Source organism: Herpailurus yagouaroundi, unplaced genomic scaffold (assembly GCF_014898765.1).
Source record: "Herpailurus yagouaroundi ecotype Mexico unplaced genomic scaffold, PumYag 142, whole genome shotgun sequence".
NCBI classification, from domain to species: Eukaryota; Metazoa; Chordata; class Mammalia; order Carnivora; family Felidae; genus Herpailurus; species Herpailurus yagouaroundi.
The window spans coordinates 60,426,711-60,450,108 of record NW_024412397.1 but is presented as its reverse complement, the minus strand read 5'-3'; the positions used below and the strand labels follow the sequence as shown (position 1 = coordinate 60,450,108).

Here is a 23,398-nt window from a genome sequence, read left to right as displayed (position 1 = left end):
GTGAACTGCATTCACTCTTACGAAAGCCACACAGCTACAGAACCAGTGGTTCACCCAACCCTGTATTCTGTCATCTGTCATGAAATTCACTAATGTCACCTACCCACAACTTAGCATTCCTTATTTAGCCTGCCTCTATGTATTTATCATATTACAGCCTATAAAATACTGTTCTACTCAGTATGTTTAAACATCTTACGAGCCCTGAAATTGCATTCTGGCTGCCAGATCGAGCTTTTCACGATTTTATCCACTGGATAAAATCCCGCTATTTCACTTTTGTCCACCCTGCAAAAGCCTTAATGGTTTTATTTGCTTATCTTTGGGTCTTTGCCCATCAAAAAGTCTAAAAATACATCATAAATATCTTAAGACACTTTAACTATTTTAAACCGTCTTTAGTATTTTTTTTTAATTTTTTAACATTTATTTATTTTTGAGACAGAGTGAGGGAGAGGGAGACACAGAATCTGAAGCAGGCTTCAGGCTCTGAGCCGTCAGCACAGAGCCTGATGTGGGGCTTGAACTCACGAACCATGAGATCATGACCTGAGCTGAAGTCGGACGCTTAACCGACTGAGCCACCCAGGCACCCTGAGCCATCTTTAGTATTTTAAAGATGAATCAGGCTTTCAATAGTGTTTTGGTTTTGTTTGTTTTTTTTTCTTAGGGATGTGTTTCACTATTGACCACAATCTCTCCATTAGTGCAATGAACATTTAACTATAGTGTATTCACGTAATGGGGGGCAAGCTTTAGAGGAACAGAAATATTTAATCACACATTGGGGCGTCTGGATGACTCAGCTGGTTGAGTGAAGGACTTCTGCTCAGGTCACGATCTCACGGTTCATGAGTTCGAGCCCCGCGCCAGGCTCTGTTCTGACAGCTCGGAGTCTGGAGCCTCCTTCGGATTCTGTGTCTCCCTCTCTCTGCCCCTCCCCCACTCGTGCTCTGTCTCCATCCCAAAAATAAATAAACATTAAAAAAATGTTTTGGGGGGGCACCTGGGTGGCTCAGTCAGTTAAGTGTCCGACCTCAGCTCAGGTCACGATCTCGCGGTCCGTGAGTTCGAGCCCCGCGTCGGGCTCTGGGCTGATGTCTCAGAGCCTGGAGCCTGCTTCTGATTCTGTGTCTCCCTCTCTCTCTGCCCCTCCCCCGTTCATGCTCTGTCTCTCTCTGTCTCAAAAATAAATAAACATTAAAAAAAATTTTTTTTAATTTGTTTAATATTTAATCACTCATATAAAGTTCTCAGTTTTTCCTTTACAGTTGTAACCTATCTATCGATGCTTAACTTAATCGAGCCCTGGTGTTTCCCAGGCTGAAGGAGATCTTGCTTTGAGCCATCTCCCAGGACACAACCAGCTTCGAGTGCTTCTGGGATGTTTCAGAGGTGAAGACAGCCACGCATCAAGTCAGCCCCAGGCAAACTTTTATCCCAGTAGGGGTGGATGATGTTGACTGCTAAGTTTTGGAGCACAGTTTCAGTTTTCTGTAGCTCTTCCCAGAGATTAGAAACCAAAACCCAGACCATGCTTTGCTTTTCGTACTATCACCTCTGTAGGAGTTCTTTGTATCTTTCTCCCACAGACCTTCCTGTCCCCACAGCGTGAGAAGTCACAGTGCTGCTCTGCTCCCCTGAGCTGAGCGCTTGCCTCTTCCCACTTCGTAACAGTGACTGTTTTCCTGCTGCAGGAAAAGAGTTCGCCTTACCCACTCCTGCATTCACCAGCAAGCAGTTAGGGACTGCTTCCTATGTACTAAACTCTGCGCTGGATCCTGGCATACGTATTTAGTGGAAGCAAGTTCTAGAATAAGACATAAACAGAAAAACAAAGGATCATGGCAGCACACGGCACAATGACCACAAGAGGGGTCAGGGGACCCAAGGACACAGAGGGGAGAACAACTATTTCATCCTGATGACTTGGTGAGGGCAACAGAGAGATGGTGACCTTTGAGAAGGACTGGAAAGGTCAATAGTAACTCTCCAAACTGGGAAAGAAGGGGAGGGGGGCATTCTAGACAGAAGATGTCATTCGCCAACTTAGAAAATACAGATGCGGCAACACAACCCAATTCTGCCCGGGACGTGTTTGTGGGGCCTAGAACTGGAAGCATCTGCAACAGGTTCGAAATTGGAGTCTAGAGCTCCGGAAAGATGGCAAAGCAAGAGTCTCAGATTGATGACCCTTTGCTTGAAGCCACAGCACAGTGGGTCTCAATCAGGAGTACGTATGACGGAAGAAAAAGAGACCATGGATCGGGGAGCACACAAGAGAAATGGAGGCAACTCACAGCAGTGAGGGTACAGGTGGGAGTATTTCTGTCGTTTCTGAAAAAATTCCGTAGGCAAATGTAGGCGGGTGTCCAACAAGCTCACCAACAGAGCCGAGGAGACCTCCGCCTTGAGAGTCACATGCCCACTGATGGCTGCTGCTTTGTGCTCGTCCGTCGGTAAATAGGCAGGCATTTGCCCTCTCCTGGTTTCCGCATCGCTGATTTGACCCTTTGTTTTATGTCCCCTCTAACTCTCACAACTGCTTTTTCTTCTGCATCGTAAGATCTTTGTAAGTAGACCGAAAACCATATGTGGGAGAAGAGTTTACAAACAAAAATAAAGATCCAAAATACTACTCGACACCGCATCTAAGATGTCTTATGTCCCAAAGAGGAAACCATCTATTTTTTAAGGAATTAGTTTGTCAGCATCGTTGGATCTGAGGCATTTTCTTGTGGCACTAGTCGCATCCTCTCCGGCATAAGTGGCGCAGGAGTCCCAGACTCTCTGATGCGCCTCCAGTCCCAACAGGAAGCTCTTCTCTCTGACGCTATGGTCATTCAGGTTCCCGAAAAGCCGTTGACAGATCATCCGGGAGGTGGGGAACACGAGCTGGAATTTTGTCCGAGGGACAGGAGAGCAGGATGTGGTCGCCTTTTCCTCCACACGCAGTTGTCACTGTGACCTGTCATCGCAGAGGAAGAGTGAGGCTTGGGACTCTGGGGATGCAGTGGAGGGTCAAGGAATGATGCCACCACTCAGCGGGATCCTCAGAGAGACGAGCGGTGCAGGGGACCACACAGACCCCAGGGATCACAGAACGAAGGGAAGCAGAGGGCAGCTGTCTGCAGGACATGCAACCCTTCAGCTCTGTGCTACTCAGACATCCCTTAATTAGGGCCAAAGAGCAACAATGCAGCCTCCATCCCACCTACCTGCTTCTGGAAATCCCAGAGTACATTTACATAGCTCACGAGTCCAAGTTTGCTGTCGTTGGCCAACTGTCCTGTTACCAGGAAATCTGGCCGACCACCTTCTGCCATATCACAGTGCCCTTCCTGAGCCGTGCTGGTCTTCCCATGCCCCTGCCCCCAGAATGGGCCACGCCTCAGTTTCCCCAACACTGAGCTCAGGCTATAACAATGAACTGAGGAACTGGGGATAATAGATGAAACTTACAAAAGAGAAAAGAAAAATCTTAGACGTGAATGCCAGATATAACTGCACATGGTTGTCCACAGGCTTAAGCCCTCTAGACCCCTCAGCTTGCCTGGGAGGGACAGCACAGTTATTGCTAGAGGGGTCCCAAACTAATCACTGCTGGCTTCCCTCCTGCTCTGTGAGTGCCCCAAAAAGAAAGATGAACTGCATGATTTACCTGCCCACCATGGAATTCAGAAGGGCTTTTATCAGCATGCCGTGGGTGCCTCTCTCCAGAGTCCTGGGCCTCTGCCTCTCCAAAGATCAGCAAGAGGGAAAAGGTAAACCCTGTCCAAGACCGGCTTTGTTGTCAGAGTAATAACATGCAGAGTGCAGTTCTGTTGGTCTATCAGAACTAATGCTATCAGATTAAGTTCAAAAATTTCTTTTTGGAGGGGTACCTGGGTGACTCCGTCAGACTGTTGAGCATCCGACTTTGGCTCAGTTTGATCTCGCAGTTCATGGTTCGAGCCCGGCCTCGGGCTCTGTGCTGACGGCTCAGAGCCTGGAGCCTGCTTCGGATTCTGTGTCTCCCTCTCTCTGCTGCTCCCCGATCACGCCCTGTCTCTCTCTTTGGAAAATAAATAAACATTAAAAAAAAATCTGTTTTTAATTTTTTTAAGACCTGATTCATAAATGAATATTTTTTTTTTCTTCGCTGAATAAGGCTCCAACAATATCTGAGTATCGGCAAATCAGAATAACCTTATGGGCGGGGTCCCAGGCAGCTCACCTGAAGTCCCAAGCTGGGAGCCAAGAGACCTGCTCCTACTGGACGTGCTCCCCAAACACTGGGAAAGAAAGAAAGGAGTCGGCCAGGACTTCTCCCCAGAGTCCGGGCCATTACGATGCCAGCTGGCAGAGTACTGTGCCATTCCATGATTCTTGTCACCATTCTTGACCAACCCATGGGGACAGGCAGCCTTACCCGGGGCCTGTGGAAACCAAAGGGCATGGGGGTAGGGCAGTAAATGTGATCTGGCTCTCGGCCAGATCTGGCATGGCTTAGCTTGGTCACAGGCAAGAACCAAGGAGAATGCCAGGAAAGGGTCACTTCCCTCTATATGGCTGTGAGGGGCTCCCTGGGGAACTCTAGCACACAACCAAGAGACCCTTTGAGGACTTTCCCCCACCAAACCAAGAGGTACCTGCAAAGAACAATCCAAACTTCCATCCAGAAAACAGAAAACGTTCTTGGCAGCTTAAACACAGAGCCCCCCAGGGTCCCCCACATTCCAGCCATCAAGGGTTCCATAGCCCTGAGTCCCCCGCACCCTCTGCCACCCCTCAGACCTCCATCTGTTGGTTGTGGGTCATCGCTCCTGTCTCGTTCACCATCCAGGAGAGGGACATGCTCACTGAGGGGCCCACACGGACTGTGCACTCATCTAGAAAGCAGCACCATGCACCTGACCTAACACAGTGCCTCTGGGATCAGGAAAAGTGGACTTTGGTCTCTGGGCCCTTGATTGATTTATCATGTGACTTCAAGCCTGTGTCTCCATAGCCATCTGCCCCACCTACTCTGGGCATTTATAACTAAAGAGCGATCTGGCAGGCACTCAATATGGAGCTGTGAAGTTTTCGCCTCCGTTACTCTATCCAAAGAAAAGCCCGTTAACAGACATATGCTGCAATGCACCCACTGCACAGTCACCCATCCATTCACCCCAGCAAAAGCATGGCATTGACCTCAAAATGTAGTTTTGGGAGTTAAGTGCTCGTCCCAGCGGTTTCTGTTACACAGTGTCAAAGTGATTTTTAGATCTTGAGCAAACGGCTGCCTTTGTCTTTCTAAACGTCCACTGGTATCGATAATAAGGGAATTCCTGACCCACAGACCCCGGTGGTTTGCTATTTGTACCAGAAATACCAAAGTCAACAGAATTTACTAGCCTTGCAGGTAAGTGGGGACAGTGCAAGGACACTGGGATGGAAGCCATGTGACCAAGAAAACGCACTGAGGACAGATCGGGGAGGAAACGGGCAACAGTTATACTAATGCAGTGACGGGCGATTCTTCTCAAAGCAGCCTTCGCTGTTTTCGTATCGTCTCCACGATAAAATCAGCAGTGGGAAGGGAAAAAATAAAAGCTCACCGAACTTCAGTTGGAAGGCTTGAATTACAACCCTCGCTTTACTTCTGTGGTTCCCTGGACAAATCACTAACGTTCTTGGCGCTTCTGTTTCTTCATCTGTGACATGGGGACAATGGTATACGCTGTTGTGATTGACCCACCAACCTCCATAACCCTTCCCTGGTAAGAGCATCTTAAATTCACTGGGGGAAATAACCTTCCTCTGCTTCGGATCCAATGCGCCCTCCCCTGTTGAGTCTTGACAGGGCTCTGTCGGTAAAGGCTCTGCTGACCCAGGAGCAGGGTACTGACCCCAGTTGGGCCCATGAGACTCTCTCCCCCGATCCTTGACTCTTAACCATAGGGTCCCAAGGATGGACACGATGAGCATTTTTCAACTGCTCCCTCAGTTACGTGAGTCTTCTATATCCTCCAGATAAACCCACTTTTGGCTGCAGTTAGCCAAAATTGGTTTCTGTAGCTCACCACCAAAAAAGTATAATCATCCTGCATTTGATAATTGCCCAGCCACTTCACAGATTGTTCTGAGATCAGATAGACCCTGGGTGTGCAAGTGTTTTACTAACCAAAATGGTCTGTACAGATATTGGCATTTCTACTATGTGGGGTCAAACTCTCCACGTGCACACTGGGCAGCATGAGTCCTGGACGCTGTGAAATCTCCATCACATTGGCCTAGAAAGATCTGGGACCAACGGTGCCAAGGAATCTCCCCTCAGGACGAGAATAGCCGACATGCTTCCTGCCCCCACCCCATCTGCATGGCGTTCTCTGCTCCAACCTGAGCTCCTGGCCGGGCAAGGGCTGGCTGGTGCCCGCTTCAGGCAGGCAGGGCTGCAGGCATCGTGAGCTAGATTAGTTCATGGATTAGCTAATGGATTAGCTGAGAAAAATTCTCCCCGCCCTCGGAGGCCAACTAAATAAACAAGGGGAGAACATAACGTCAGAATGAGCTTCACTGCCTGAAGCACTAGGCACGGCCAGAGTGAGGCGAGAGCTGGAATGACTTTTATTGAGATGCTTTTGAAAATGCTCAGCAGTTTTGATGCTGATGACTGAGCTTGCTGTTTTCTTGCTTTTCCTCAGTGGCTCTTTCCAGCCATGATATATTGGCCCAGAGTCCCAGGTTTGTTCTTTTGAAAGAAAGAGCTTTACAGTGAAAGTCAGGGGTGAGCTCGGAGTCTGCCAACCAGCTGAAGGTCTTCTAAACAGAAGTCCAAAAGGTAAGTGCTCGGGGCACCTGGGTGGCTCAGTTAAGTGTCGGACTCATGGTTTCGGCTCAGGTCATGATCTCATGGTTTCGTGAGTTCTAGCCCTGCATCGGGCTCTGTGCTGACAGCACAGAGCCTGCTTGGGATTCTCTCTCTCTGCCTCCTTCCCTGTCCCTCCCCCACTCACACCGTCTCTGTCTCCCTCGAAATAAATAAATAAACTTCAAAAAAGAAAAAAAAGGGTAAGTGCTTATCCCAGTGCTTTCTGTTGTGCAGCATCTAGAGGAATCTTAAACCTTGAGTAGACAGAAGTGGTTATAGAAATGAGCCACCCTTGCCTCTTTGTGTTGAGTCGTCCTTACAGAGGAGAATGCAGAAGAGGCATTGCTTTCCTCGATTTAGGGTCCAGCATGCACAGCGTTCTCTGCATGAAACCCAATTCCTGCCTCACACTCCCCTGCTGACCAGGAGGACACAAGCCCCACAGGGGAAAGTCAGCCCTGTGCAGAACCGGCTTTATTCAAAGGTAGAAGCGTGCAAAGTGCCCTAAGGGAAGCCACCACAAAGTTTTCTGGACATTCCAAATGGAACACAGAGACAACAGAAGAGTTGGTACGGAGGTCGCCCGGATGACAGCACAAGCAGGACGTGTCAAGGTGGTGGGGGTGGCAGGAGAGAAGCTCAGAGTAAAGTCAAGTGCGAGGGTGTGGCCGCCAAAAGGCTCGCTGGGGGTAACTGGGCCAAAGCCACAGTTAATAAGTGACAGGGGCATCTGGGTGGCTCATTTGGTTGAGTCCCACTCTTCATTTCAGCTCAGGTCTGGATCTGACAGTTTGTGGGATCTATCCCCACATCTGGTCCTGCACTGGCAGTGAAAAGACTGCTTGGGATTCTCTCTCTCTACCTCCCTCTCTGCTCCTCCCCTGCTTTTGCACGCGCTCTCTCCCAAAAGAAATCTAAATAATAATAATAATAACATAAGTGACAAATGCCACACTTTGAGCCCAGATCTGTATAACACTTCCACAAACCAGAGAGAACTCACCGATGCTTCATTTTTCAGAGCCTGGCACATATACACGATGCCAAAAAGTCTGCAAAGGATGGGGTGCCTCAGACATGGCCTCTGACATCATGAGCCCTAGGATCCAGCTGAGGAAGTGTGTGTGAAGCAGACCCCCCAGCCCACACCCTCTCCCCTAAGCATGCAGGCAGGATCCTCAGCAGCCCGATCCCAAAGTACTCCTAGGACCATCCAAAGGAAACATTCCATGCTCCCAAGCCAGACATCTAGCCACACCTACCATCCCCCCTCTTCTCTCAGACCCTCATGTCATTTCCCATGACCCTGAGGACTGGGGTAGGGTGACCCACCTTGACACTGCTTACTGTGCCCATGTGAGCACAGCTGTCCTCATAGGTGCTGTCTCCTGATGCTCTGGGTACCAGAGGAGTGCAGGATCTGATAGAAGGGAGAGCCCTGTGTTCCATGTCTCACAAAATCTTCCCTAAAAATAGCTCTGTGTGTGTGTGTGTGTGTGTGTGTGTGTGTGTATTGAGAAAGGGAGAAAATGTTCATAAAAGGATAACTATATAAGGCATAATGTGACCAATGACCAATATCAAAAGCATAATACCCTTTGATGAAATATCAATCTTCACAGAATGTCTTTCAAGTAAAGTAGAATCTATTCAAGAATTAAAAGAGAAGGAAAAGGCTCCTTCATGCATCCTTTCATAACTCCCAATACTCCCTCTATCAGAGCACTTCTCACACAAAATTGTACTTGCCTATTTATTTCTCTATACCCTCCAGTGAACTGTAAGATCCATGATGGAAGGTCTTGTGTAGTTTTTGTTTTACATTATAATATAGAGGCCTTTTGGAGTGTCCAACTCATACTAGGTGTGCGATCAATACTGAACAGATAGATGGATGGATAGGTGGATGGATGGAAGGATAGAAGGATGGATGGATAAGTGGATGGAAGGATGGATGAATGATTACATGGATGGATGGATGGATGGATGGATGGATGGATAAGTGGATGGAAGGATGGATGGATAAGTGGATGGAAGGATGGATGAATGATTACATGGATGGATGGATGGATGGATGGATGGATGGATGGATAAGTGGACGGAAGGATGGGTGAATGATTTACATGGATGGATGGATGGATGGATGGATGGATGGATGCTTAGTTGGAAGGATGCATGAGTGGTTGGGAAGATGGACATGAGAACTATATGGACAAAAGGTTTTCTTTGTATGTATCAAGATGGACCCTTCCTTGCTTTCCTTGATAATTTTCCAAAAACATCTATTTAGCATTCCTTGGAGACTACAGGTGTATCACACTACAGAATAATTGTAATTGCCAAAATTCCTTTTCAGTGAGAGCACCAGGTAACAGAAACATGTGAATGAGACCAGAAGGATGGCCAGTGTAAACAGGTGCAGGAACCAGAGCACCTATATGCAGAGTGATTACTTATGCAGGCAAGAACAATGAACAATGCCAAATGGGCTATCCTCAACTTGAAAAAAAGTTATGGACAGATTTAGTCTAGAATTTCTTGGGCAACCATGTGGCATAGGGAAAATGCCCAGGACTTGAATTGAAACATCTGGCTGGGCTCCAATCTGCCACTTATTTACTCTAATATTATGCACAACTCACTCAGTCTCTCTGGTGCTTTAGAGACTTCACCTGCAGAAGGACAATAATAATAATACCTAGTCTTCCTGGTAAGTAGGAAGACTAAAGAAATTATGAAGGTGAAAGTCTCTATCAACTGGCAGGCACCTTACAAATGCCGATATTCATAGTCAAACCTTCAACCAACCTGTGGACATAGGAATATCAAAGAGCATCCTTATCCATTTCCAAGTGACACTGAGACACAGGGGATCCAAGTAAGTTACCTCAAGGGTTGATGCTAAAGCTATGAAAGTCTGCTCCTCAGGGCACCTGAGTGGCTCAGCCGGTTGACCATCTGACTCTTGATTTCGGTTCAGGTCATGACCTCATGTTTTTTGGGTTCAAGTAGAGTGTTGAGCTCTGCGCTGACAGTGTGGAACCTGCTTGGGATTCTCTCTCTCCCTCTCACTTTCTGCCTCTCCTGTGCACTTGCTCTCTCTCTCTCTCTCTCTCTCTCTCTCAAAATAAATAAATAAAAACTTTTACAAAATTATAAACAGAAAGAAAGAAGAAAGAAAAAGAAAGAAGAAAGAAAGAAAGAAAGAAGGAAGGAAGGAAGGAAGGAAGGAAGGAAGGAAGGAAGGAAGGAAGGAAGGAAGTCTGCTCATCTCCTGGCCCTGACCTTCAGACTCTGCCCCTGGGGCTCCACATGACAGGAGACAGCTAGCTAAGACCTTCAAGAAACACCAGGACATCCCAGCCCTGGGAGACACATGTGATCTTATGATGGTGCTTTATAACATAAATTTTAAATACAAATACCACTGCCTTTCAGGCCGTCCTTTGTACCCCCTGCGTATCTGGGCAGAAGATGAGCGATGGTGTGCCCCCTACCCTAAATTTGACACCTTCAGCCATTGGAGGTACTCATTGGATATCAGGATTCTCTCAGATAGTCTGGATTTGGGACCTTAAAGGTCACCTAGTTCAACCCTGTCCTTATGAAAATGAGGAACGTATGTGCTAAAGAAGTGATATGATTTACTGACTGCCCATGATCTATTGGCCCTGGGGACTTCAAAGTAGTTACTGCATGTGGCAGTAAAGAAATAAGAATAAGCATGATATTCTAATTTATGGATTCTTTTGAGGACACAGATGGGAGGAAAATGCAGGAGTGCTCTTTATCAAGCGCTGCTGCCCATGGCAACATGATAGTGTCTCTTGACTAATGAGGACTTTGGGGGAAGTTACCATTTAATATAAATGTGAGTCGTAGTCTGCCTTGGGTCTTCATGCAGAGTTCTCTTTCGATTCTGCCCCAAGGCCAGATGGCAGGATTGTGGCTGCAAAAAGATTAAATAAAATGCATGTCTTACTCAAGGACAAAGAAACTGAGCGCATCTCAAAGGCCTCTCATTAGGCTCTTCTCTTTACTCCCACCCCATTGTAAGTTACTACAAAGACCATCCCAGTCCCAGTACATTTAAGACACTGCGCCAAAGTGACAACCCAGCCCTGGAACAACTGTCTAGGGCATACCGTCTGAACTTGAGCTAACAAGGTGGAGTACCGAGCACATCATAGATTGAAATACAATATTGGTAGATGCACTCTCCAGGGAGGCTTCTAAAAATAAAGCTCAGGGAGCAGCGCAAACGTTCTGCTGAGGTAGCAGAGAGGGGCCTAGGGCATTGTGTGGCCTCTGTGTGAGCAGGAGTCCGTGATCAGATGGATGGAGCTGGACGTCACCAGGCACATGTGAAACCGACTCTCCCTTGGAGCTTCAGAGTAGGTAGTGAGGACGTGGAACAACAAAGGTTCCATGTGCAAAGATGGGGGGGCTTGAAGTGTAAGATCCGGAGGCCCAACCCTCTTCAATCTTTGCTTTTTCCTTGGTATCCTCCTAATTACTATTTTCTACATCATCAGCACTAGATTTACCTTTGCCCCGCAAGAGAACAGAGTGTGTTTCCTTGTGCCCACAGAAATACCAAGCTGAAAGATTTGAGAAGGTAAAGAGAAATGAAATTGAATGGAAATCAACGTATACCTGTTTGTTGTGCTAGGTACTGGTTATACAAAGCCCATGGGAAAGTTGTAGAGTCTTGAGCCAGATCCTTGCCACCTCAGTAACTTAGTCATCTTGCGTATAAAGTGTAGTCAATGGAAATTAATACTTACCTTGCATAGTTGAAAAGGACAAGAGATGGTGACTCCGAAGAACTTGATTCTCAACACCTGGAAGCTGTCAAAGTGCAGGCTTGCCCTTGAGAACACCACAAATCAGAGCCTCTACTCTCTGGGTCTTTGTACAACCTCCTTTCCAAGACACCTAGGGAAAAGGGCACTGCACACAGGGTGTCCTCAGGCAGCAAAGCTGCACAGACCTTCTGAAGGACAGTCAGCATCGACCCAGGACCCAAATGGAGGAACTGACCAGGTCTGCTCTGCATCTGCCATTACAGTGCTGGCGGGGGAGGTGAAAATTCGCCGAATGCACCTGACCATCTGAGCAATGGTACACTGGGAGGCAGGTAGAGAGATGCTTCCTGAGCTGAGCGTTGAGTAGCACAAAGTGGACCCCCTGTGGCCCACAGACCTGCCGTTCTCACAGGGCTTAGTGGATCCATTCTCATTACAAGTAGCTGAACCTTGCTTCAGTCTCCCCAGCATTGCAATGTCCAGTTAATGAGTCAGGTGCAATTATACATCACAGGCAAGTGTCAGAGCCTCTTCCTTCATTTGTCTGGAGAAGGAAATGTTACTCCCTAATGAATGGTCACTTACGTATAAACTCAAGTCAGTTTAACATGGATCTGGGCCAGGCACACACAAGGCATGGAACTATGCTCTCCACAGGCTGAGAAGTCACAAACGCTGAACTTGTGGAAAGCTACATATAGTGCAAGAGAGTTATGATAGCAGGTAAATATCATTTAAAAAAAATACAGAACAAAACTGGGAAAGACGTCATGTAGGAGGGGACATGTCATGTTGACCCAGGGGACCAGAGCAATTCCCAGTTGTACCAGGATTTGATTTTTCATTTATTAAATCAACCACAATTCCTGAGCTCATGGTACGTACCCACCAACACGTTAGAGCTGTGGATATTCTTGCAGCCAGGATCGGAGAGAGAACCCGGGTCTGTGCTGGTCAGTCGGACATCCCATTTCTAGAAAAGGATCACCTGAACAAAGACCTTCTGTGGATGCTCTGATCCTGGGCTCATCCTCAGATCCCAAATTCCCTTTACTTTCTTTTTTAATCCAGAGTTCAAGGCCATGTGGCCACCACAAAACCCTTTTCTCAGTCCGCTCTTTAAGATCCCATCCTGGAAGTACTGGGAGTGAATGCCTCAGCGGTCTCAGCTCCCTGCCACGCCGGGCCCGAGTCCCAGGAGCCCCTTGTGCTGACAAAATCACCAGTTGTGGTTTCAAGCCACAGTTGTGCAAGCCGTCTTTTTCCCTTCTCAGATTGCTAGGTTCTGTTCTCACACGCATGCCAGGCTCACGAAGCTGTGCAAGGCTCAGGAAGTGAATTCCTCTGTAGGGAAGTGATTTATAATGTTACAGCTGTAGGCCCACACACTGTCAGAATAAATCTAGTTCAATTTTTTCCAAGTTCTTCTTCACCATTTATCTTTCCTTTGTTTCCTCTCCCTGCCTTGTCCAATCCATCCTAACACACACACACACACACACACACACACACACACACACACACAGAGGCACGCATGCATGCACATGTGCGTGCAAGGCCCACAGCCCCTCCATTTCATTCTCATGTCCCAGGGCCGGGGTCGGATCCCCTTCTGGGGCCACATCCCCATTTCTGTGGTCCTACTCACTGGCTGGCCAAGCCCGGGGCTTGGGACCCAGCTGGAAAACCTAGCTCAAAATGTCAACCTCAAAAGGGACTCCAATAGTGAGAGTCTTCAGATGGGATGGATATGGTCCATGCGCTGGCGGCCAGGCCAAGCCAGCTGAAGTCAGCAGAACCTTCCTGGGAGTCTCTGTCCAAAGGGTATCATTAATAATCAAGAAAGGTAGCTAATAAGCAAGCACGGTGTGTTGCTTTCAGATGGCAGAAGCAGACCCGGGTATCTTGCAGCCATTCCAGCAACCTCCAAGAACCACAGTGCCATACACAGTAAAGTGAAATCTGGTTGTCCACCCTGGGGCAGGGTGGGGAGGGGAGGTGTCTGTGCCTTTGACTTTAGGATAAGCGATGGGTCAATGTGAGGAACGGTTATGTGACTCGGCATTACATCTCCTTCTACTGTGCAATTCTGCCTTCCTGTTTTCAACAGGTTGGGGGAAGGTAAACAGCTAATCTCAAGGTACTTTTCCTCCTGCCCCTTCTTTTTCTTGTAGACTTAAGAAAACATCTACACCACTTTCAGAGTTGTTCTTAAGCTACTTGCCCTGGCCCTCGCCAGGGCACCAGCCCTGCCCCTCTGTGTCTCTTGCAGGAAGCAAAAGCAGGAGCATTTGCCCACACAGTTTCAATGGCGTATATTCTGGCCCCAGATCAGAAACTTGGAATGACGGGGTTTTTAATTCTACCCTGCTTGTTGGATTTCTTGGAGTCTGCTTGGACTTCCCTCCACAGTGTCAGCCAGGAAGGAAGAGCTGCCACACTGTTCTCCCAAAACTTGGGTCAGTTCAGATGCCCTCCCCATCTCTGGCTTTTGATGGTAAAGTCAAAAGAGAGAAATGTACTGAATTCTGTCTGTACCAATTCCAACAAATGTTATGAATAGGTAATCATCTGCTCCCAGCAAGAAAACGCCTCCTTGAGAGGGAAGCGGACACGTTGAAACAGAGGCGGGAGGAAATGCCTTGGCAGACAGGCCACAGGCGGGTCAAGACTGCAAGGATGTATCAAACGGGACGAGTCTCTGAGGCGGAGGGAGAGTTGACGCCCCACTGCTGTAGGTCCAGGCAGCTCTTTAGAACTACACAGGAGCTTGATTCGTCTTGATCTACTTATCAGATTTCACTTAAACTTATTAAAATCAGGTTTGTCCATTTGAAAACCATCAAGTCTCGTGGTTGGACAAGGCTTCTCTCTGATGCTTACAAATGGGGTGGTCATCAAAACTCCATCCCCTCGAAGAGATCTGCTGGAGGGGGTCCCTCATGCTGAGGCAGCACCACTTGGTGTCCTGGCCTGGGCATGTGCCCCCAAACGGCCCAGTGACCCTTCAGCTCTCTTCATCAAGAACCAATCACAGGCCTCCCCCAGTTTCCCTTGCAGCGTGGTTTGGGATGCCCACATGGATCGGTTCTTCTCCTCTCATGGAGCCCCCATTCACTATGACCCCTTTAAGGAGAAGTGTCCCTGGCAGACCCCAGCTGTAAGCCACGGGGGGCCCAACTAAGCCAGAATCAGACGATCACAACTCTCCTTCCAAAATTATACTCTTGGGGCACCCGGGTGGCTCAGTCGGTTGGGCATCCGACTTCAGCTCGGGTCATGATCTCGTAGTTCCTGGGTTCGAGCCCCGTGTTAGGTTCTATGCTACCAGCTAAGAGCCTGGAGGCTGCTTCAGATTCTCTGTCTCCCTCTCTCATTGCCCCTGCCCTGCTCACATTCTGTCCCTCTCTCTCTCTCAAAAATTAAACGCTTAAAAAATAATAACAAAAGGGGCGCCTGGGTGGCGCAGTCGGTTAAGCGTCCGACTTCAGCCAGGTCACGATCTCGCGGTCCGTGAGTTCGAGCCCCGCGTCAGGCTCTGGGCTGATGGCTCAGAGCCTGGAGCCTGCTTCCGATTCTGTGTCTCCCTCTCTCTCTGCCCCTCCCCCGTTCATGCTCTGTCTCCCTCTGTCCCAAAAATAAATAAATAAACGTTGAAAAAAAATTTAAATAACAAAATAAATACATAAATAAATATAAATACAGTACTGAATATTAACTTTATTCTCAACCAACCTTTAGCCTGTCTTATTCCCGTACCCGCTAAATCCCATTACCAGACCCTGGACTTCTGCAAATCGTTTTCTGGACCTACAGGCTGGGCCTTTTGTTTGCCGGGTATTTTCACTTGAAAGGAGACAGCTAAACCACAAATCACTTAGGGCACACCCATCCACATCCTTCTAATGTTTCCTCAGAACCAACAACAACAAAAAAATCCAGCAGGGGAACAAGAACCATCAAGTTGAAATGAAGACCAGACCACATTTCATGTAGACAATTACTGGCCTATGAATTTTAGTCAATTATTAATTCAAGCCCCTTGGTATCCGGGCAGCCTGAAAGAATGAAGGCATCTATCAAAGCAAGTTGCTCGGGTGACAATGACCGTGGGGCCACCCTCTCGCTCTGGCCCTCTCCGGGGTCGAGACATGCACTGCTGCAGCTCACAGGCCTCCGGGTGTTGGTGAGGCTGGGGGAAAGCCCCGCAAATCAGTGATCTCCCGCCCAGACCAACTCGTCCCCGGGCTCCCCCACCACGAGTGGGCTCCCGCACTAGATTCTGTCACCAGAAAGTATCAGCACGATCACTGGGTTGTCCCGCTGCAGGTGTTAAGGACAAGCTTCCATTTCCTCCTTGATTTCCAGTCTCCGAATTGCACTGGTAGGAAGAGAGGAAGAGGAGAGAAGGGGAAGGCAAAAAAAAAGGAAGAGAAAAGAAGAGGGAGAGGCTAGTCGCAAATATGAGCCTGGCACCTCTTTAAAAAAATGGACAGAACTATGTACAGAAGCGCTTGCATTTTGTAGGAGAGCAAGCTTGTAAGAGGGGTAATAGGATACTCACTGACCCCCTGACTTGGGAGAAGGAAAAAGCCTCCCCTTCCCAGATGCACTGGCAGAGGACGTCCTAGGACATCAAGCCACCGGGGAAGGAGTCCGACGCCCTGAACACAGAAGGTCGAACAGGAGGGTCATCCGCAGAGGCTCTGACTGAAGTGAGCCTGAGCGACAAGCCCTCCCTGAAACAAATACTGGCTCTCGCTCACTGTCAAGGGTGAACCAGAGCTCTTGCCTGCTAGCTGGGCTTAGAAACTGATCGCCAAAGATCGTTCTTCCCGATGACCCTCTTTCCCCCTCCTGGGGGTTTTATAAATCACTTTTAATTGCCAGCCCTCACGTCCTCCTTTGGACTCACTTCTTTTACGTGGCTTTTCGTTAAAAGGAAAGCCGAGCGCGCTGAGAAGCAGTTTGAGTTTCTCCCCGAACGTTTCCATGACTTTGTCGTTGTTATGACTCTGATGTGGGGGCTGTGTTGGCCAGAGGCACCAACTCCACTTACACACAGCTGGCAAATGAAAACAATATCAGCACATCTCCGCTGCACAGCAGGCTTTTATACGGTGATGCTTCATATTTTACTGCAGTTTCCTTTGGAAATGCTCAAAGCAACGACATCTGTTTCCTTTCATTGGGATTGTTATGTTCTTCCAGCCAAAAAAAAGGAGAGGATAGAGTTCATTAATTCAGCGTAGTAATCATTACAACGTCCACAGAAATTTTGTAGGGTTTGGTGCTTTTAAATAGGGAAGCGTCCACCACCCTCGTCCCCTCCCTCTTTCTTAGTTAAGAGGACATAAAGCTGGTAAGCCTCAGGGCGACACTCCAGAGGTCTTGCGACCACAAACACTCACCACAGGCTCCAAAGGAAGGTGACATTCCCGGACTGCACCCCTCCCCTCCCTGGGGCCCATCAACGACCCTGGGAATGCACAGGGAGGTGCTCACACTGCGTGCGGTGGGTCAAATCACCACCGCACTTATAATACCTGGCACAGCCACCCAGGAGGCAGACACCGCGACCTGTGTGAGAGCTGATGGTAGCCCGGGTGTGGGGGACACAGTGGGTAAAGGGACACAGGCACAGACTCAAGAGGCATTCGGGACATAGAATTTGCAGGGCGTGGTGACCGGTCGGATGGCGGGGAGTCGAGGAAAACGTAGAAGTCAAGGGTGACTGGGTGGAGAGAGGTTGCACTCCCTTGAGACAGGAAATAGTCAAGGAGTGGGTTATGGATGAAGGATAAAAGGCTCGATTTGGGACATGCTGAGTTTGAGGCATCCATACACGCTGCATGGAGAGGAGCACTGGGGTGGATTATGCGCACCCGGAACGCAGGACAAAGAACGAGACTAGACACTTAGATTTGAGTCGTCAGAGGACAGAGGTAACACTTCGGACCGTGGGAAGAGAAACAATCAATCAGCAGAACGTGTAGGATGGGAAGAGAGGAGAAAGCAGGACATAACCCCCAAGAAGCTCGACATCAAGGGGAGAGCTGAGGAAGAGACCCGCAAGGAGACCGACGGGAAGAAAAACCAGAAGAGGGTCCTCTGTGTCATAAAAGCTGAGGAAATGTGTCAGGGAAGGCAGAGATGACCAGCAGTGTCATTGGTGCTGTAGCCACAAGATGGTCATCGGTGGCCTTGTTGAGAACCGTGTCAGTGGTGGGGCGCCTGAGTGGCTCAGTCGGTTGAGCGTCCGACTTCGGCTCAGGTCACGATCTCACAGTCCGTGGGTTCGAGCCCCACGTCAGGCTCTGGGCTGACAGCTCAGAGCCTGGAGCCTGCTTGGGATTCTGTGTCTCCCTCTCTCTCTGCCCCTCCCCCACTCACGCTCACTCTGTCTCTCTCTGTCTCTCTCTCTCAAAAATAAACATAAAAAAAAAAAAAAAAGAACTGTGTTGGTGGCAACAGAATCAGGAAATGAATGAGATGTGAGGAGAGCAGACGAACTCTCAAGAAGTTTGGCCATGGGGCGCCTGGGTGGCGCAGACGGTTAAGCGTCCGACTTCAGCCAGGTCACGATCTCGCGGTCCGTGAGTTCGAGCCCCGCATCAGGCTCTGGGCTGATGGCTCAGAGCCTGGAGCCTGTTTCCGATTCTGTGTCTCCCTCTCTCTCTGCCCCTCCCCCGTTCATGCTCTGTCTCCCTCTGTCCCAAAAATAAATAAATGTTGAAAAAAAAAAATTAAAAAAAAAAAAAAAAAAGTTTGGCCATGAAGGGAAGGAGCCTGTAGTCGGGGGGGCATTTTTGTTGAACTTGTGAGACCTAAGCAAGTATGAATACAGATGGGAAGGCGCCCTAGAAGGAGCTGGAAGGCACAAGTGGGGAGGAATAACCAATCATAAAGAGAAGTCCCTGTGGAGATGAGAAGGGAGAGGAGCCGCCCCACCTTCTCCACAGCAGCAGCAGCTCTCAAGAGAACAGCCGAAGAAGAACGAACGCTGTAGATTTGGTAGCAGAAAGTTCTCAAAGTTCTCTCCCATAGTTTCTGTTTGCTCTGGGAGCGAGAAGGGAGGAAGTGGGCGGTCAGAGATTCGAGAAGAGTGTAGAGATGTTAACATAGCTGAAGGGAGGGAATTCCTACAGCCCCGACCTGAGGAGACCAGTGAAGCGAGGAAGGAAAGAAGGTAGCACCCAGGGAAGCCGGGCCTCACGGCTTCTGGGCTGCACTCCTCTGAGGGCAAGATGCCGGTTATATACTATACTATTCATCCCGCCATTTACTCTCTACTGACACCAACAGACGGAGGTCCTACTGAGAACCAGGCCTATTCGGAGCCACCGGGCAAACGGTAATGATGGCATAAAGCAGTGTAGCCCAGGGCACTGGCTCAGATTCATCTCAGTTGTCTGCTCAGCTTTTCCCTGAGCATCTTCAGGGTTGTCCTTGGGTGAGAAACTCAAAACCTTTTTTTTTTCCTTTTGAACATGCTTATTCGGGTTTTGATTCTGTGTTCCTCCAAATAGATTAGCTTGGTGGTTATGCCAGAACTTGAAGAAGCTAAAGAACAATGGGCCGACTGACTTTGACTTTCCTAAGCTTTCAGGATATGTGAGGGGTCTGAAGCCCGTGAAAGCAACAGACCTACAGTGAGGCTGACCTTATGGTGACCTCCTGGCTCACCTGCCCTGGAGCTGAGTGGACATTTTAGAATGAATGATAATGACTTTCTGTTTAAATGGGTCGTGTCACCTTGCGCGTCAGCCCCCTCCGTGCGGTACCCTGGGATGGATTCTGTTTTGCAGGCAGAGACGTGACCTTGAAGTGAAATGAAGCAACTGACTGAAATGAGTCCTCAAACATAAGTAACCCAGCAAGCTCAGGTGGGCTGGGACTGAGGTGTGAGGTCAGGGAGGCCAACATGGCGGATTGATTGGGACCCTGGCTCAGAACATCACCAGGGAGAGCTCTGTAATGGTCCCATGCTTGTATCATTAAGCAAAGCTACAAGCCACCCTGTGCCTCAGTTCCCTCCTTGGTAAAATCAGGATTAAAAAAAAAAAAAAACACCAAAAAACAAAAAGGGGCGTATCTACCGCACAGGGTTGTCGTATAGATTAAATGAGTTAATATTTCCATGAAGCGTTTAGAATAGTGCCTGGCACGTTGAAAATGCTAAGCAAACAGTATTCTTTTTTTCCATCACAAAATGAAAGTCAGCCAAAGGGACAGGGGATTGGGATGGGGAGGAACCACCGTCCCTTCCCCACTCAGAGGGTAAGTTATGAGGAATGGAAAAAGTGACCGTAAGGTCAGTACCTTCTGTCAACCCCTACGTGAGACCATGTCCTTCACTCCTGCCAGGAACTGCGTGTCAGGGCCCACGCGTCCGAGAGAGGGCCTGGGTCACCCCAACACTCTCCTCCGTGCCATGCAGACAACTCAGGGAGCCTCCAGCACTCCACTGTGAGTTGTTCTGACCGAAAAGCTGAGGTAACAGGAGAGCCTTAGCCACTTGGGAAGAGATTACTGAAGTCAAGGGGAAGTTGTAGAAAGGTGACTTTCCAAACCAAAGTGGGGGAAAGTGGTCTAAAGACAACACAGGAAACATGAAATCAAGGCTACCCCCCAGGTCGAGGGTGTGCAAACCCCCAGGGAAGCGTCCCGGGCCGGCTCTGCCTCACTCTCCCCAGAGGAGAGGCCAACCCTCACCCTCACCGCACAACTCCTCTTGCTTCAAAAGGCCTGTAAATTAATTCAGGGTGTTACAAAATCACAAACCCCATTTAAAAGCCATGTTTAAGAAATACAGAGAAACCTCAGAGAGCGCGCCGACAGCGTAAGAAGGCCCTGGACTGACTGCCAGGGACAATTTCCCCTTTGCGCCCTCCATGCCTCCATCCCCACCCTCCATTGGATTTGTTTCCAAACTGCCTGGGGACGGTGGTAGGTTGGGCTGCGTTTCCTTGACCGGCCAACCCAGGGTCATCGGCTACACCATTGTGACTGATATTTTGAACCCTGAAAGAGAAATAGACACTCTGTGGCATTTGCCTTCTCTGATGGCATGGATTAAAAAAGCAACCAGAATCTGGGGTGGGCAGGAAGGAAGCGTTGTTGACAGAGGACAGAGTACATCTGCGTGATTCGAAAGCCGGGCTCCAATGGGGGTCCGTTCCTACTCTTACTGCCTTACATCTGCTCCTGCAATCTCAAACCTGCTTTACAGAAACTCACTTCCTGCCAATTAAGAGGACAAGAAAGTTCGTAAGAAGGAATTTCTTCACAGCTGTGATGAGCTTTTGCCTCGACGATTCTCAACAACTTACCTGTAGAAAAAAAACATATTGATGTGTGTGTGTGTGTGTGTGTTGGGGGGATGCTGTTATTCATCGTGGCCAAGTGGGCTTAGAGACCACACACTTCAAAGCAACCCTGTCCCTAGGGAATAGGGCCCACTGTCGTCTCCCCTGGCTGTCCCGAGCGAGGCTCCTCAGTGGCCAAGCCCGGGCATGAGGAGTGGAAAGCAGATTGACCGTGGGAGGGGACAGCGAAGTCACACCTGGCAAAAGGTGGTGAGGGAAGGAGCCGGCACGCTTTTCATGCCCCGAGGCAATATGGCAATTCATCACACCCAGGGGACGGGTGAAGCTGTCCCTCCAGTGAAACAGCCCTGGGTTGGAACAGCGTCCATGAGAACAAAAGGCCTGTGTTTGCGCTCCAGGGTTTTGTTTGCTCAGAGAAAGAGCCCAAGTGGACCCCGACAATTTGTCTGTCTGCGCTCCTGCCGCTCTAAATGCACCTTCAGAGATAAACAGCGGGCACCTTGTTTGTAACGTTGGTGAATTGGGGGGTGAAATCCAGCTTTATTTTTCCTCCCTGTGTTTAATAGCTCTGTGGTATCTAAAAGGCGGCAGAAATAACACTTACAACAAAGGTAAGCTTGATGCCATTAACCAAGTCAACAAAATGTCTAGAATGGTCTGGACCATTCTAGACGGAACAAAGGAAACATTCCCCGGGTGGCATTCTTTTTATACAAAATAAACCTGGCAAAGACGGCATGCCAGCTCCATGTGGTGGAGGGTGATCATGTGGGCTCTAAGGTGTGCTGGCTTGTCCCTGAAGCCACTCCAGTGGGCCCTTCGTGGACGCCTCAGCCAGGGGTCCAACCTGGTGGTGACACTAGGCATGCCTGACCATCGGCACAGCTCACAGGTCACAGCGGGCCCACCTCGGCCCAGTATTGGTGGGGCTCTGAATTCCCTAAGAGCAAACACATGAGATAAATCTTGTCCAAAAAATGAGGCCAAAAATCTGCAGTCAGAGCCAGACAGGCTGAAGAAGAAGGTCCACTGAAATCCTACCGGGCCTCCGAGTGGCATGGTGTCCTGGCACGGGCACAGGACTTGAGGGGAGAAGACCCGGCTGGGCCTTGGGCTGCTCTTAACTAAGCGGGGGGGTGGTGACAGGATGACAGGAAGCAGCTTCACTCCTGCGGCCTTGGCCATTCATCCTGCAAACAGAGCCGCGAGCTGAGATGAAATGGGGGTGATGTGCAGGCACCAACAAGTGGAGCATCTCACACGGAAGGAGTGCCTTTTTCTTACCCACCTGCAGATACATCCTTAATCCATCTGTTCTCCCCAAGTACAGGTTTCATAAGAAAAAGGAACCAGAGACAAGCCATGAGTTTGGGGATCATTATAAGCGGATTTTAGAATTTTTATAAATAACTACAGATACAAATATACTTACTAGGGGCACCTGGGTGGCTCAGGTGGTTAAGCATCTGACTCTGGACTTCAGCTCAGGTCATGATCTCAAGGTTCGTGAGTTCGAGCCCCGCGTGAGGTTCTGCACTGACCATGCAGAGCCTGCTTGGGATTCTGTCTCCCTCTCTCTCTGCCCCTTCCCTGTTTGCCCTCCATCTCTCTTCCAAAATAAAATAAAAATACACTTTATAAATACAGTTACTATTTATATACAATACATCAATACACGTATAATTTTACAAACACAAACACATTACAAATTATAAAATTTATAACACATATACAAATATAAACAATACATATTATAAACAAATTATGCATCACAATACATTTTATATAGTTGTAAATATATATTTGCATGTTATATAACAGTATATAAAGTTCTGATTAATTTAATTTAATTTAATTATGTGATTGTAATTTAGATGTATTAATATATTTCATTGCATATTATATTGATTATATAATTTAATTATATTATGAGAAGAATATATTAAGTATTTTATAAGTATAAATGTACATATTTAATATATTTCATACACACATACACACTGCACAAATGCTTCTGTCAGGCAATGTGCCAAGCACTTGTACTCCCAACCATGTATCGTTTTTCCCATTGCATAGATGAGAAAACTGAGACAGGAGGTTCAGAAACTTGCCCCAAATCATCCCTGCTCTTTGCTGAGCCCCTTGCAGGGAGAACAGCAGAGAAAGGCCTTGGTGGCACGTTTGTCCCAGCTGGTGAGTTGCCCCCCGCCCCCCGCCCCCACAACAGGTCTGAATATGAGGAGTGATCCTGCACCAGCCCCAACCCAAGGTCCTGTGACACTCCCACCCCCACAGGGGGCGGGATCCTTGTCCTCTGTTGACAGTGCAGGAGTTGGTCTTGCCTCACTCACCCAATGGACCTGGGATCCCCATTGTACTCAACTTATACAAGCTGAATCCCACCTCCTTGCACTTTCCCACTAACC

At 48.5% G+C, this 23,398-nt stretch overlaps 1 long non-coding RNA gene across 4 annotated transcripts; it reads right to left on the bottom strand.

Annotated features, from left to right (window-relative positions):
• Positions 1 to 1,224: 1,224 nt before the first annotated feature.
• Positions 1,225 to 17,169, bottom strand: LOC121033195 (uncharacterized). Of its 4 annotated transcripts, XR_005791768.1 has the most exons (6): positions 16,559 to 17,169; positions 11,623 to 12,987; positions 10,693 to 10,784; positions 4,777 to 5,678; positions 4,217 to 4,274; positions 1,225 to 2,968 (listed from the first exon to the last, which is right to left on the bottom strand). It is a non-coding gene; the product is annotated as an uncharacterized LOC121033195 (long non-coding RNA). The 4 variants fall into 4 exon arrangements; XR_005791767.1 differs by lacking the exon at positions 16,559 to 17,169 and having other exon boundaries at positions 11,623 to 14,932; XR_005791769.1 differs by lacking the exon at positions 16,559 to 17,169 and having other exon boundaries at positions 5,583 to 5,678; positions 11,623 to 14,932.
• Between the last annotated feature and the right edge of the window lie 6,229 nt (positions 17,170 to 23,398).